Genomic DNA, 12,825 nt, shown 5'->3' on the forward strand with positions numbered 1-12,825 from the left:
TGAAGTTAAACTGAACAATCTGCAGTCCCTAGCTCCTCCTTTTTTTCCTTTTGAAGGCAGGAACTACGTCTGCACTTTTCCAGGCTTCCAAGTGTGTTCTTGAGCTGTGTAACATCCCAGAAGCTAGGCTAGGTTATACCTAGGTCTTTTGAGGTTAAACAATTGGCTGGTGCAATTAACCTAGGCTGAAATTCATCTGGCCCAACTGACTTGAGCACTCTCTGCTCTAGTTTTGTGATCTTACCCCCCTCCGCCATTGGCATTGATTGCAATATTAATCTGAAGTGAAAACAAAAGCAAAAAAAAGGTATGAAACACCCTGGGATTCTAGCCATGACCTGTCCATGGATTGTCTTCTCCACTGGAGAGCATGTTTTCAGTTGCCTGGGTCATCATCTTGCCGCTATGGTACTGAAAAAACTACTCGTTGCTTTAAAGTCTCTTGCTAATTGGATCTTACTTTGCTGCTTGGCTTTTGTGACTGTGTCCTCAAACATCTAGCCCAGCTTCTGCATGCTTTTTTCCTTGAGGCTGAAATTGAAAAAGAGCTGGTGATTTATCTACTATTACATTTCCTACAAATTCCACAGATTTTGGATAGCCTATGCTCATTGCTGTTCTCTCCAAGACCCTTTTCACATCATTAAAACTTTGCACTTGCCCAAAGCACAAAATGACATGCCTTTAACTACGGAGTATGTGACCCTAATGGAATCTCCACTGGTTTATCTTGGCCTAGGAAAGATCAGAAGCATGACCTTCATTGCCACCTCTTACCAACCGCTAGGCTCCGCATGGAAGCACTCCGTCTCTGCTGGTCAATTTTTATTTAAACTTCTGTCCTTACCAGAAGTCACCGGTACAAGTCACAGGATCTTCTCACCCATATGTGAATTTTAAATAGTCCCAAATGCTAGAAATGTTTACAGCCAGAAGTATTCAAGTTCATCTCAAATGCTTGTTAGAAAAACATCTTTTCTCATTTGGGTACACTTTATTGCTGGCTTCCCTCTCTGCTGGCCTTCCAAGCGTGAGTTCCTGACAGAGTGAGGAACATTTTTTTTTGTTTTCACACATATGGAAAACTCAATTCATTAGTAATGTAATCATGCCAAACTCCTGCTGGCACAGAAACTCTAGCTTACCTTCCATCATCACATATTCTTCACATCAGTAAAGATACGCAAATGATCACTGCTTGAGGAAGCTGTAGCTGTAACAGCAACACTGTAAATACAGCAGTGTTTTAACACTATAATGGTGCTCTTTCAAAAGAGCAGCGTGAGCAGCCAAAAGCGGAAGGAGTTCAGACAGTCTTTCTATTGCCCAAGCGGAAGTGAATTTCAGATACTGCTTCAGTTCCCTTTAGTTAGAATTCCCCATAAATGAACAGCTAAAACACCAGTTGATAGTAAGGACATGCAAGCAGGGATTCCAGAAGTGGAGGCTCAAAGGAAAAAGCAGAAAAAGCTGGCCTTTTGCCTAGCTATGAGTCTCCTTCCTTCCCATTCTGCTTCTTTTGTTTTTATGGTTCCTGCACGTTTTGCAGTGTCAGCCAGTTGTCACAGATGAGAGGACAGCATTTCATGTGTTTTAGCTAAGCCTGGGACCCCAGGCACCTTCCAGGCCCTAGGCTGGGGCATGTTCACTGCTACAAACTGCTGGTTAAACCAAAGCAGTGATCTAAATCATAAAGCAAGTAATAAAATACCCTGCTGATAAACTGCAGTATGTGGAAACTTACACATTATTTATAGATTGTTAGAGGTTAACACTAGAAAGAGCAAACCATAATGATTTTGTTGGCCTCCTCTATTTGTTATCCAGCCTTAGTACGGCAATTTTCTATGGTACAAAAAAGCTCTCTCCTTCTCAGCCTCGGCAAATCGTGACAATAGCAAAGTTATCCCCCTGTCCCGACACTCTTAGTATGCCTTCTGGTCTGAATTTGTTGTGCTTTCAGCCATTGGATGTTGTTTTGTCTTGTCCTGATTCTTCCCCATGTCCATGCATGTGAGCCATGTGTAAAAAGACTGGTGCAGAGGCAAATTATGTATCAACATCTAAAAAGCAAGTGAGCATGAGAGATACATTTCCAGTTTCTGTAAGGAATCATCAGAGACTACTTGTCAAGAAACTAGGGAAAAAGAAGAAAGAAAGAAAGAAAGAAAGAAAGAAAGAAAGAAAGAAAGAAAGAAAGAAAGAAAGAAAGAAAGAAAGAAAGAAAGAAAGAAAGAAAGAAAGAAAGAAAGAAAGAAAGAAAGAAAGAAAGAAAGAAAGAAAGAAAGAAAGAAAGAAAGAAAGAAAGAAAGAAAGAAAAAGAAAGAAAGAAAGGGAAATTGAAAATAAAAACTTTGGAAAGAAGGGAGAGTGGTGGTGTTGCAAGATGCAGCAACATATCTATGCTGGCAAAGGCAGGCAGGCATTAACCACCCCAAACAACAGACAAGTTCTCCAGTGTCCTGCACATGTTGCCACTATTAACACCGGCTAGAAAATGGGTATATATATTAAAAAAAAAAAAAAAAAAAAAAAAAAACTAGATAGTGGTGCAGGGTAATGGATGAGATTTCTGCCAGTAGAACACAACAGATTATCTCTCCATCTGTTTTTTACAAATGTATGTCACATTGAGTAAACAAAGCCTCACTGAACTTGCATTTCCCTGCTTTGCACGAGGCTCCCAATGAGTGAAGATCGTGGAGTGAGTGAAGAAGCAGGATGCTACCCGTTGCACGCCTGCACACACATGAATATAAGAGGACCAACATTAAAGAAACATCCCTAGCAAACCAAGTTTCTTCCTACCAGTGTGTCCCACTATCTAAAGCTGCGTTTATGGGAGGAATACATTTACTGATTCAGATTATATTAGCAAAACAGCCTGTTAGCAAGCATGACTTGTTCAGACAAAGTAAAGGACAACTGTGACATGCCCCCAACCCCAACAAGTGTCATCCATCATAGCTCTGGTTACAGTCCTGCTGGCAGAGGCATGGTGCACAGACCTGACCTATGATAGAAAGACTTGAGGAAGAAGAAATGAGGGTGGGGGAATGTGTTAGATGCCAAAAGCCTGATCCCTCTTCAGAGGAAATCCCTTAGCAAAACAATAGCCTACAGAAGGATGGCCTGATACCCGAAAGAGATTAAAACAGTAAACCTGTACTCAAGCTGAGCTGCCATGTGGAAAATCCAGCACTTTCCATGCAGCAAAGGTCCCTGTGTGCACCTGTAGCTAGACGGGAGGGGAAACTCCTAGAATTAGGAGGAGAGATTAATAAAAAAGTATTTGCACATTTAAAGACTGACCTGATCTTTGGAAATAGCTAATCTTATCCCTCCTTCCAGTAGAAGTGAGCAGTCCGTGCACCTCACCTGCACAGCAAGATGGGAATTCTTGGCTGGAGGGGGGTATTAAGGTGGGGAGAAGGACCTCCAGGCAAGAGAGGTTAACATAATCATTTACAATAATGGATTGCTTTTCAATAAGAACTAAGAGAAGTTTTGTTTGGTTTTTGTTTGTTTGTATTTTAACAAACAAACAAACCTCCTTTAAGGAGCCTGTGGAGGAAAGGATCAAGTAAAACCAGCAAGAATCTGCAGAAATTTTCCAGCTAAGGCTGGCTGAGTGTAGCAGGGAAAATGTGCTGTTTGCCACTGCTGCCCCCTCCTTGGTGCCCAGAGCTGAGCCGGCGGGCAGGACCACAGTCATGCCACCCCCTTACGTCCCCACAAGAGGAGAAGTGTCACAGAAATGTGAGTGTTCGTCTCCTGACTCCGTCAGCAAGAGGATGTGCAGGACAGGCACTTGCTTCTGTTTTGCAACCCATCGTTCACGCAGACTCTCAAAACACAGTTCTGATACACGATCTGGCTGATTTTCAGATTAAAGAATGCTCTATCAATGACTGCACTCTGCCACTGTCGTGGTTACCAGCAAAGGATTAAGCCTTACCCTGGTTTCTTCTGCTAAACACAGACCTTCTAAGAAGCTTCCCTATCAGCTTGCAGCTGCTTGTGCTCTCTAGTTCTTCAAGATCTTCACGCCCACTGGGACTGCTATGGTGGGATCCCTGTTCTTCTGAGGCAGCAAATGCTGGCCACGCTCATAAGAAAGACACTTGCCAGAGGCCCTAAGAAAAGGGCCGTGTGAGATTTTGCTAGGCAGCACCTTGCTTAAGTGCATGAACCTTTCTGACTCATATGCTCGCTCTGAATTTGTAAAGGATGATGCAGATCAAATAAAGTAGGAAACACTGCTTCCAAGGCAAACATTGCACATTTGCATTCAGGTTTGACCTCTGCCTTCCTGGAGGCCCATGTGACCTACTTAACTTTTTACCTTGCTGTTTCTTGGGAGACTGGATGAGCTGAGAGGAGGAAATGGTAATGGGCTATGGGACTTTCTCACCTGCAGCCTGCATTTCCATCAAGCAGCACCCTTCACTGAGGCTCCAGCTTGCTTTCCAAATGTTTAAAGGGTTGATTTGCAAAAAAATAAAAAATAAATCTCAGGAAAACAATTACACTTTTATTTCTATCAAACATTTTGTGAGGAAGAGATCCTGCCCCTTCCCCCCCCCGCTTTGATAAAAGAGTTCGCCATCACAGGGGTGGCAGGAGAAAGGGAGTGAAATAAGGTACCTCCGCTCAGCTTGCCTCAATTTAATGAGCTCCTTTAGGCCTTATCATTCGCCCTCTGGTTTCCCCCATTGTGAACTTCTCAGCCTCATCTAAAAGAGCGTCTTCTTCCTTTTTTATTTTTTTAATCGGACTCTGTTTGATCGGCCCTTTACCCTTTCTTTCCACAATCCCCCACATCACGCTGGAACTGGTACCAGTGGAGCATGTCGGCATGCCCTAGCAACAGGGAGATTAAGGGAACCACCAGCTCCTGAGGACGGGCTGGCTCGGACTTACTAATTAACTGCAATGAAAGAAGTGAATGAGAGCAGCCCTTTCTTTGGGGCAGAGAAGGCACTAGAGACGGATGAAGGAGTTCAGCTAAAAGAAGACTTCCCTCCCCCAAAACATGTGCCAACACTCAGACCAATCCTTTCTTAACAAGACTTTGTGTACGTGTGGAGGTTATGTGGATGGGAAAGGCTGACAGCGGTCAAGCTTGATGTAGAAAAACAAAGGTGGGAGTGAAGTCAAGCCACCACCCTGCCCTTGCCTCCTGTCTGGCCATGTCCCAGCGCTGGGACCCAGGCACTGGGTGCCGGTCACTCACCAGAGGCAGGTCTGACGTGGCCTGGTGGGATGCTCCTGCCCCAGGCCCCCTCAGGCTCCTGCCTGCATGCAGCACTGCAGCCTACGGACACAACGCGCGTCTGCTGCACTGCTGGCCTTGGTCTGTCTGGATGGACAGCTGGGTGCACTGCTGCTCTAAGGAGAGGTGGCAGGGTTTGTACTGGAGCACAAGCAATGCTCTGGCCCGCCCCAGTCCCAGCACCCTCCTGGATCTGGCTCCTGCCAGCAGCGCCCAGCAGTGACCAACAGGTTTCTGCAGGGCCCCTTCACACCAAACTGCGTTAGGATCCTGTCCTCTTTTGGTCAGCCTTAGCCTCTGCTGGTAAATCTTTTCAGAATTATGAAATACTTGTGACACATCTTTTTTTTTTTTTTTTCCCCAAAAAAAACAAACGTTATTTTTTTTTCTTGCTGCTTCGGCGCTTTTGCTTCAGGCTGAACTGGAAGTGAAACTGCCGAAATCCCACAGGAGAAGTGCTGGTGGTATTTCTGGACGGAGCAGGAAGCAGCAGATACGTTGTCAGACAGCAACTTCTTGTAACTCTCCAGCCCCTTTCTCTAACGAAAAAAAAAAAGAAAAAAAAGAGCTAACCTGGATAGGTTCAAAAAACCTTTGCAGCTTGGCATTATTTCCAAAACGAGGGGACGCTCCTTCAAGTGCGTGGGGATGGGCCCACGCTGACGTGAAGCTGCGGTGTGGAAAGTGGGGCCGAGGCCAGGGCGCCTGCCGGGCGGGGGAAAGAGGAAGCCCGGCCGGCGGGGAGGGCTGCCGGGCCGGCCTGCGGCCTTGCTCCGTCCTCCATTTCGCAGGGCGCAGCGCGTGACGGCCTGGGGAAGGGCAGGGGATGGAAATCTCCTTCCACCTCTGCTGCCAGCAAAAGACGAGTCCCCCCAAATGCACGGGAATTGATGAAAACAGCGGCTTTATTTTTCTGAAATAAACTGCCACTTGAAAAGGAAACTACAAAAGCCTCACTCAGAAAGCGTGGGTTTTCTGTGAAAAAAGGCTATGGAAAAATGGTGCTATCTTACAAAAGAGAGCTGCGCCTTTGCATATTTAGCCGTGGATCTGCTGGTATTAGAGACAAAGTCAGATTTTATTGCTTTTTATTTTTTTGAGCCCTGCAGCATTGACACAGATGAGCCACGTAATGAACTGCAGAATCTTTTTTTTTTCTTGAGCACCAGAAGTAACTTTTTTTTTTTTTTTTAACTGTATACTGTATCAGCCTTAACTTTGCTAACACACCATAAGCCACATACAGCATTTTGTAGGTTCATAAAACTTGCAATTTTTTATTCAGGTGTACTGCTTTCCAGGGTTAATCTCTACAGACTTTAATTGAATTTGTGTGGCCTGCTGTTGATTTCACCCTCTTAAAGGTTGTGAGACCTTGCCATATGTGTTTGTACAGAATCGTTTCTCGGAGCAGACCTGTGCTTGAAAAATGCTGCTGACTGCAACGTGCTGTTGCCTGCAAAGGGAGGGAGCACTCCAGGGATGCAGCTTCCCGAAGGAAACAGAAAAGGGTTAACGTCACTGAATGGTTGCAGAGTCCCGACTCTCCAGACCTCAGATGCTGAGAAAGGACATGAGACAATAATCCCTTAGAGAACATGCTAAATAATTCAAGGCTAGTTTAATAAATAAATAAATAAATATTTTGTTGTAACAGCTCGGCCTTTCTTAATATAGCTTGGAGGAGCAGGATATCTGGCTGCTTTCCGAAAGTCCTTGTTATGGTATTCAGTGAACCCTAGGGATCATTACACTATAAATATGGTTCATGTTTATATAGATGCATTGGGCAATGTATTACAATGCTAGGGGTTAAAAGTCATTTCCATGGATTCCCAACCAAGATAAACTCATCCACACCCCCGAGGTGAATAGTATTTAAGTCTGTGTTTGTATAAAGGAGGCAGTCAGACTTTCCAGCACCTGAAAAATGGGCAGGCTTATCTGTTATTTATCTCTCAGGTTCGGCTTTTATATGTAAATGTACCCACAGTGGCTGCAATGGATGGTCAATGATATCTCTGTCTTAGGGCTGGTCATTGCAGGCCAGAATCTTCTCCACCGGCAGCAGCCATGCAGCTGGAGGGGAAATCCAGCCCAGCGTGCCTCTCCTGGGGACCAGGCTGAGAGCAGCAGCCATCTCATGTGTGTCTTGAGGGAACTCTTCAGGCTGGTTCCCCTCCAGCCACAGGGACTTGCCAGCAAGGGCTGGGCTGAAGTGGTAAGCTTGATCTAGGCAGCATGTGCTCTACATGATTATGACCCGTTTTAAACTGCTACTGGGCTTAGCTAGACTAATACCGAGGTAATGGAATATTCTGCATCTGCATGTAGCAGGATATTTTTAACACATATATGTGTGTTTACACACATGCGGAAATATAGCTGAGGTGACTCTTTTCTGAGAAGAGAACCGTGGGTTGAGACCAAATGCGGAAAACATTACACAGAAAAGTGTTGGAGAAAAAAAGGAACAAAAAAACCCTATACCTCACGTGTAGTAAAAGTGACTGTTACGTCTGTCAACAAACAAGGAACAATCTCACAGGCACACAGATCAACCAGTGAAATGAGAGACCAGGGGAGAGAAACATAGCATTTTCCAAGGGTGAAAAATCACTGTAAAATATCAGACAGGCACTGAGTAACGTTGCATTGGCCTGCTGCAATGAACGGGGGCAAAACCTGACTGCTGGTGGTGGGGTTTGGTCAGGACACCAGGCTGGGAAACAGCTGTACTCCTCTGAGGGGGGGAAAGTTGATTTTTAACCATGGCAAGCGCTCAAGCCACTCAATTCAAAGCTGTAACATGCCACTTAGTAGCTACAAACATCAGGCTGCTTTTCCCCTGTGACCAGCAAGTTGTTTCTTGCTTCCACCTTCCCTTATTTCCATGTAGCCCATGGGCAAGCTGGAAAGCTTTGGACTCCAAAAGTGGTGAACACTTCAGCAGCATCAAAGAGGCAAGGAGAGTGCGTGGCTGTCACTCCATGTGCACACCAGGGTGCACATCTCGCTAGCAGCTTCCAGAGCTGCCTGCTTGCCCCTGCCTGCTCCGCTCATCAGCGTGGAGCAGCTGAGGTGTGTGCATGTGGCTGCTAAACGAACATTAATTCACATTACATCACCTGGGAGGCTGGAAGTCAGCTGCCCGGTTCCCCACATGGGGGATGTGAGGCTCAGCCAAGCTCCTTGGGCGTTACTTTTCTTTCTTCCTCATTTCATGTGTTGTTTTTTCTTTTTTTCCTCTTTCAATATTTGCTTCCAAGAAGGGATTAGGTGTGATGGGTGTGGGGCGCATTGCACCGACACTGCTCTGTGAAGGAAAGGGACCCGTTCATAGGAGAGACGTGGGTTGTTTATTAGCAGCTTGCATGACTGCAGAAATCCCAGAGCAATATGCTGGGCACCAGGCACATGGTGGCTGCGCACAATTACCCTCCGCACCACGACAGAGCAAGCCCAGCCTCAGACGTTAATGTGGCTCTGAGGACAACACTTCATTCCACATCTCCAGTGGAAAGCTTTTATAAAAAGTCAAGTACCCACATGGGATTAAAGTAATAATAATGTCTTGCACTTTAGCATAAAAAATAGGGTGTGAAATCAAGCGGCTGATCAGTGGTCACAATTACTAACACATTGAATCCTCAGCTACTTTATTCCATTCAACAAACGGAACTGTTTTGATGTGGGCTTTACCAGAGACCAGGCACATAGTGCTTCTTGCTTTTAGCAATAGGAAGTGTGGAGCATCAACAAAATCGGCATTTTTCTGTTACAGATCTGTGGAAACTGCTTGTCTGGGTGGAGAGAGGTGCTGGAGAAAACCCCACAACCCAGCCCCAAGCGGTGCCTGGAGCAGCTTGCAGCTTGCTCTTTGTGAGCTGGGGAGCTCTGCAGGGCCCACGGGAGGAAATAGCTGCAAAATCTCATTTTTATCACTGAACTCAGCAGCTACGCCTCCGAGTATAGCAATCTGACCTATTTCACCAGTTGTACACACCACTTTTACACCGGCATCAGTCCAGTGACGTCAGTGGGATTACTCCATCCCTGCATAAGATAAAAATCAGGCCCAAAGAACAGCTTCGCTGAGGAGGAACATGCTCTTTTGACATGTTTCCCAGTCCAGCCAAACTTACAAGAGACCAGTCTCATGTTTGTTCATTTTACATATCAAATCATTTGTCTTTTGGGAGTTCTCAGCTCCGTCCACATCAACCCAGGATACTGCCTCACCTACTAAGAGATCCCAGTCAAGGAAGAACCGAGTCACAATGACTGGTGACAGCAGCATGCATGACCTCTATGACACCAACACCAGAGCTAGTGAGCTGGACCAAGAGCCACCAGCATGAGGTGGGGGTGCAGAGAGGTTCCCATGGAGAGCAGGGTCAGTGCCTCGGGTGCCATCATGCCTTGTCCCTTCCTGGTCTGTCCCTATAGGGCAATGCTGAGACCCCTCAGGGTGACACTGTGAGGCCCAGAGGTGAAGCAGTGTAGAGCTCCCAGGAGACGTAGTAGCAAGAAGGCATCTGAAGCCTTCCTAGTTGGTGTTGTGTTGTGCTGTATGGTCTTTCCTGCTTTTGCCTTCTAATAGAGTCATTTTATTTGTTTTCTTTATTTCGATCTCTTTCTTTTTTTTTTTCCTGATTGTTACCTTCAGACCTTTTCTTCCTGTTCTCAATGTTCTTTCCTTCTGACCGTCTAGATCCTTTGTGGCTCGTTTACAATCCTGCATCTCTTCCTGTGCTTCCTTCCACTACCAAGCTCACGTATCTCCTTCTCCTCGCCTTCTCAGCTCACCCTGTTCTCCAGTCTTCACTGCTGCAGCGTTTCCTTTCATATTCTCCCTCCATTCACGTCTCCTGTCTGTCAGTGTGCATATGGATCTTCAGACAGCCCTTTAGCTACCTCTTTTGGGGATACTGGAAACCAGGCCAGCAGAGTCTCTGGAGCACTTTAAACAAAGCAGAAGGTGAGATTGGAAAGATGGCCAGGAGCAGAGAGAACGTGTGGTGTAAGATCAGGGAGATAAAACCTTTTGTTTTAACTGATATTGCTGCCAACAGCAATCTGGCCTACTGCTGCCAGCAGATAGGTGTGCCACCACACCTTAGTAGACAAGCCAAGGGATTTTCGTACCTCCTGCCATGAGGATCTGGATAGGCTGTAAAGACAGTTCAAACCTAAAGCCATTATGTCTGTTGACTACCCCTTACACAAAGCTATGCTCAGAGATCAGTAAGATTGCAAAACCAAGCTCCTATATTTAGAAAAGGCCAGGCTTATGCTGCTGGTGAAACATGAACCCAGTGCCTGCCACGCAAGCGTTAGAGCGCTTTCTTGCCCAAGACCCCGCAGGAAGCCGGTTGCAGTGGGAAGCAGGACAGCACGGTGGGGGCTGGAGAGGGCCCTCCTGCCCTTACCTCTGCGCCTGCCTCACCGCCCGTCCTGGGCTTCAAATGAGGCAGAGTCTTGTAGAACAAGTACTGTGTCATCACGTAATTACAGACTGCCACGATGCACGTTCACAAAAGAGCTGAATTAAGCCTGAACAGGCAGTTACAAGCACTATTACATCATTAGACTAATCGCTCCTTGGCTGGTCATGAAGGACCTCATCCTGTTCCCACTGAAGCCAAAAGACCGTACCTCTATCGACTTGAGTGGAAGCTGGCTTGGGCTCGCCCCAAGGCTCATTCACGGCTGTTAGCTGCTAGTTGAGGCTGTACCCTTAAACACATTAAACTTTTCATGCATAACTCATGTACCACACCTAACACTTGCACTTTCATTCAAGTAGAGACTTCAGCCCCAGTGCTGTGGGTGGTGGAGTGTGAGGGGAACTTGCTCTGCCGCCACGCTTGCCCTACCTGTTCAGCCTGTTAAGTTGTACATCGCCGTCAGCCACTGCTGGCTGCTGAGCAGGAGGTGGAGAAGGTCTGCTCCGTCTGCTCCTGCCCTGCACAGCCCACAGCCAAAGCCGTCATGGCCACAGCGAGCCGATTATGTCTGTTTTCCCACCCCGGTGCATAGGTGAGAGCAGAGTGCCCTGGCAGCCATGTTGGCATCAGCTACAACATGGTGGCACAAGATGGCAGCAGCAGGAGCTGAATGGGGACGGGCACCCCTGCGGCATTGTGTCGCAAGACCGCTGCTGTGCTCCTTTGGGCTGAACGGCAGCTGTGCTGCAGGTTACTTTTCCAGAACAGTTCTCGTTACCTTCACCATAACCCCAACCTATCTGGCTTTGTAACTTTTGGAAATTGGCTGAATGTCTGAGATCTAGAGAGGAGGCTGTGGTGGGTGATAACCTAAGTGGGAGCAACCTTTATACCTGAATGCATCTTAACGTCAACCCTCCTTTGTTTTTTCCAAATATTGCACACAGTCATTGGAATTTTCCTTCGCTACGACCTCACAAGTGGCCTTTTTATTGCACCAAGAAACCTCTTGCCATCTCTGACATCTCTGCCCCTGTGGCTTACCGTGCTGTTGATTTCAGGGCTGCACACATCAAAGTGATGAGCACATCCCTCACTCCAGGGACAGAGCAGAATTTGTCACTTCAGACAAGTTGTGCACAAAATGCCCAGTTCAATCATTGCCCTGGAGAAACTAATTATTCCCCTATCTAACAAGCCAAGGACGCTTTTCCTGTTATTTCATCTCATGTTTTCCTTTGTCTAAATTAAACTGATCTGGTTTAACTCTCTTCTTGTATCACATGAAATAACTCCATCGCTTTCCTTCTGTTTATCATGAAGGAATGGATGAGGTAATTTTATATTGCTCTTCATACTGTGATGTTGAACCATGGGCTTGAATGTCAGTGTTTGTGGATACATTTGACACACACAGAAGAGAGGGGGAAGGGGACCAAAAATAAAAAATAAAAATAAAAGAAACTGAAAGGAAAAGGAGTGAAAAGGGCAAAAGAGAAACTCATATTAAAAACAGAGAAAGCATATGTACACACGTGCATGTCCATATACTCAGGCACACATGCTCTCACAGACTGATATTAAGGCAGTTATTCAGCTGTTTCTAATACATAGCACAGAAAAAAACTCGAGCTGGAGAAATATTTTGTTTTAACAGTGAGTCATCCATGAGAAAAATGTGGGTGTAGCTTACGGGAGAGGGGGCTGGGGGAGATTTTATGAAGGCTAATTTTGCAAACCCCCAAATAGGAAGGTGCATAAAGTTGATCAAGGCACAGAGTGAGTCCCTCCCTCCCTTGTGGACATGACGTAAGGTAATCAGCTCCCATTGAGACCCTGATTGTGCCATTTGGGCCAAGGCCCTGTGCTGGATCTGTCCTGCCCTGGAGGGACCTGCAGGGATGGCGGTGGGAAGGCTCTGGGCCAGCCCTGCCAGGGCAGCCCCGGGCACAGCCATGGACACTGTGGATGCCAGCCAGATCTGGGCAATGCCAAACGTAACAGCCGTGCTTTACCTGAGCATCAGCAGCTCTTGAGGGCCCAACTGTGCTGCTGGAGACATGTCCTTCAATCTGGAGTAATTCAGATTTACTTCACTGT

The 12,825-nt window shown here is 46.3% G+C and overlaps 1 long non-coding RNA gene across 1 annotated transcript; it reads right to left on the reverse strand.

The window, feature by feature from the left end:
* Positions 1–4,158: 4,158 nt before the first annotated feature.
* LOC308196431 lies at positions 4,159–12,819 on the reverse strand. The gene is made up of 2 exons (XR_013952199.1): positions 11,155–12,819; positions 4,159–10,238 (listed from the first exon to the last, which is right to left on the reverse strand). It is a non-coding gene; the product is annotated as an uncharacterized lncRNA (long non-coding RNA).
* Between the last annotated feature and the right edge of the window lie 6 nt (positions 12,820–12,825).

This window comes from Anser brachyrhynchus, assembly GCF_964034855.1.
Source record: "Anser brachyrhynchus genome assembly, chromosome: 5".
Classification (NCBI taxonomy): domain Eukaryota; kingdom Metazoa; phylum Chordata; class Aves; order Anseriformes; family Anatidae; genus Anser; species Anser brachyrhynchus.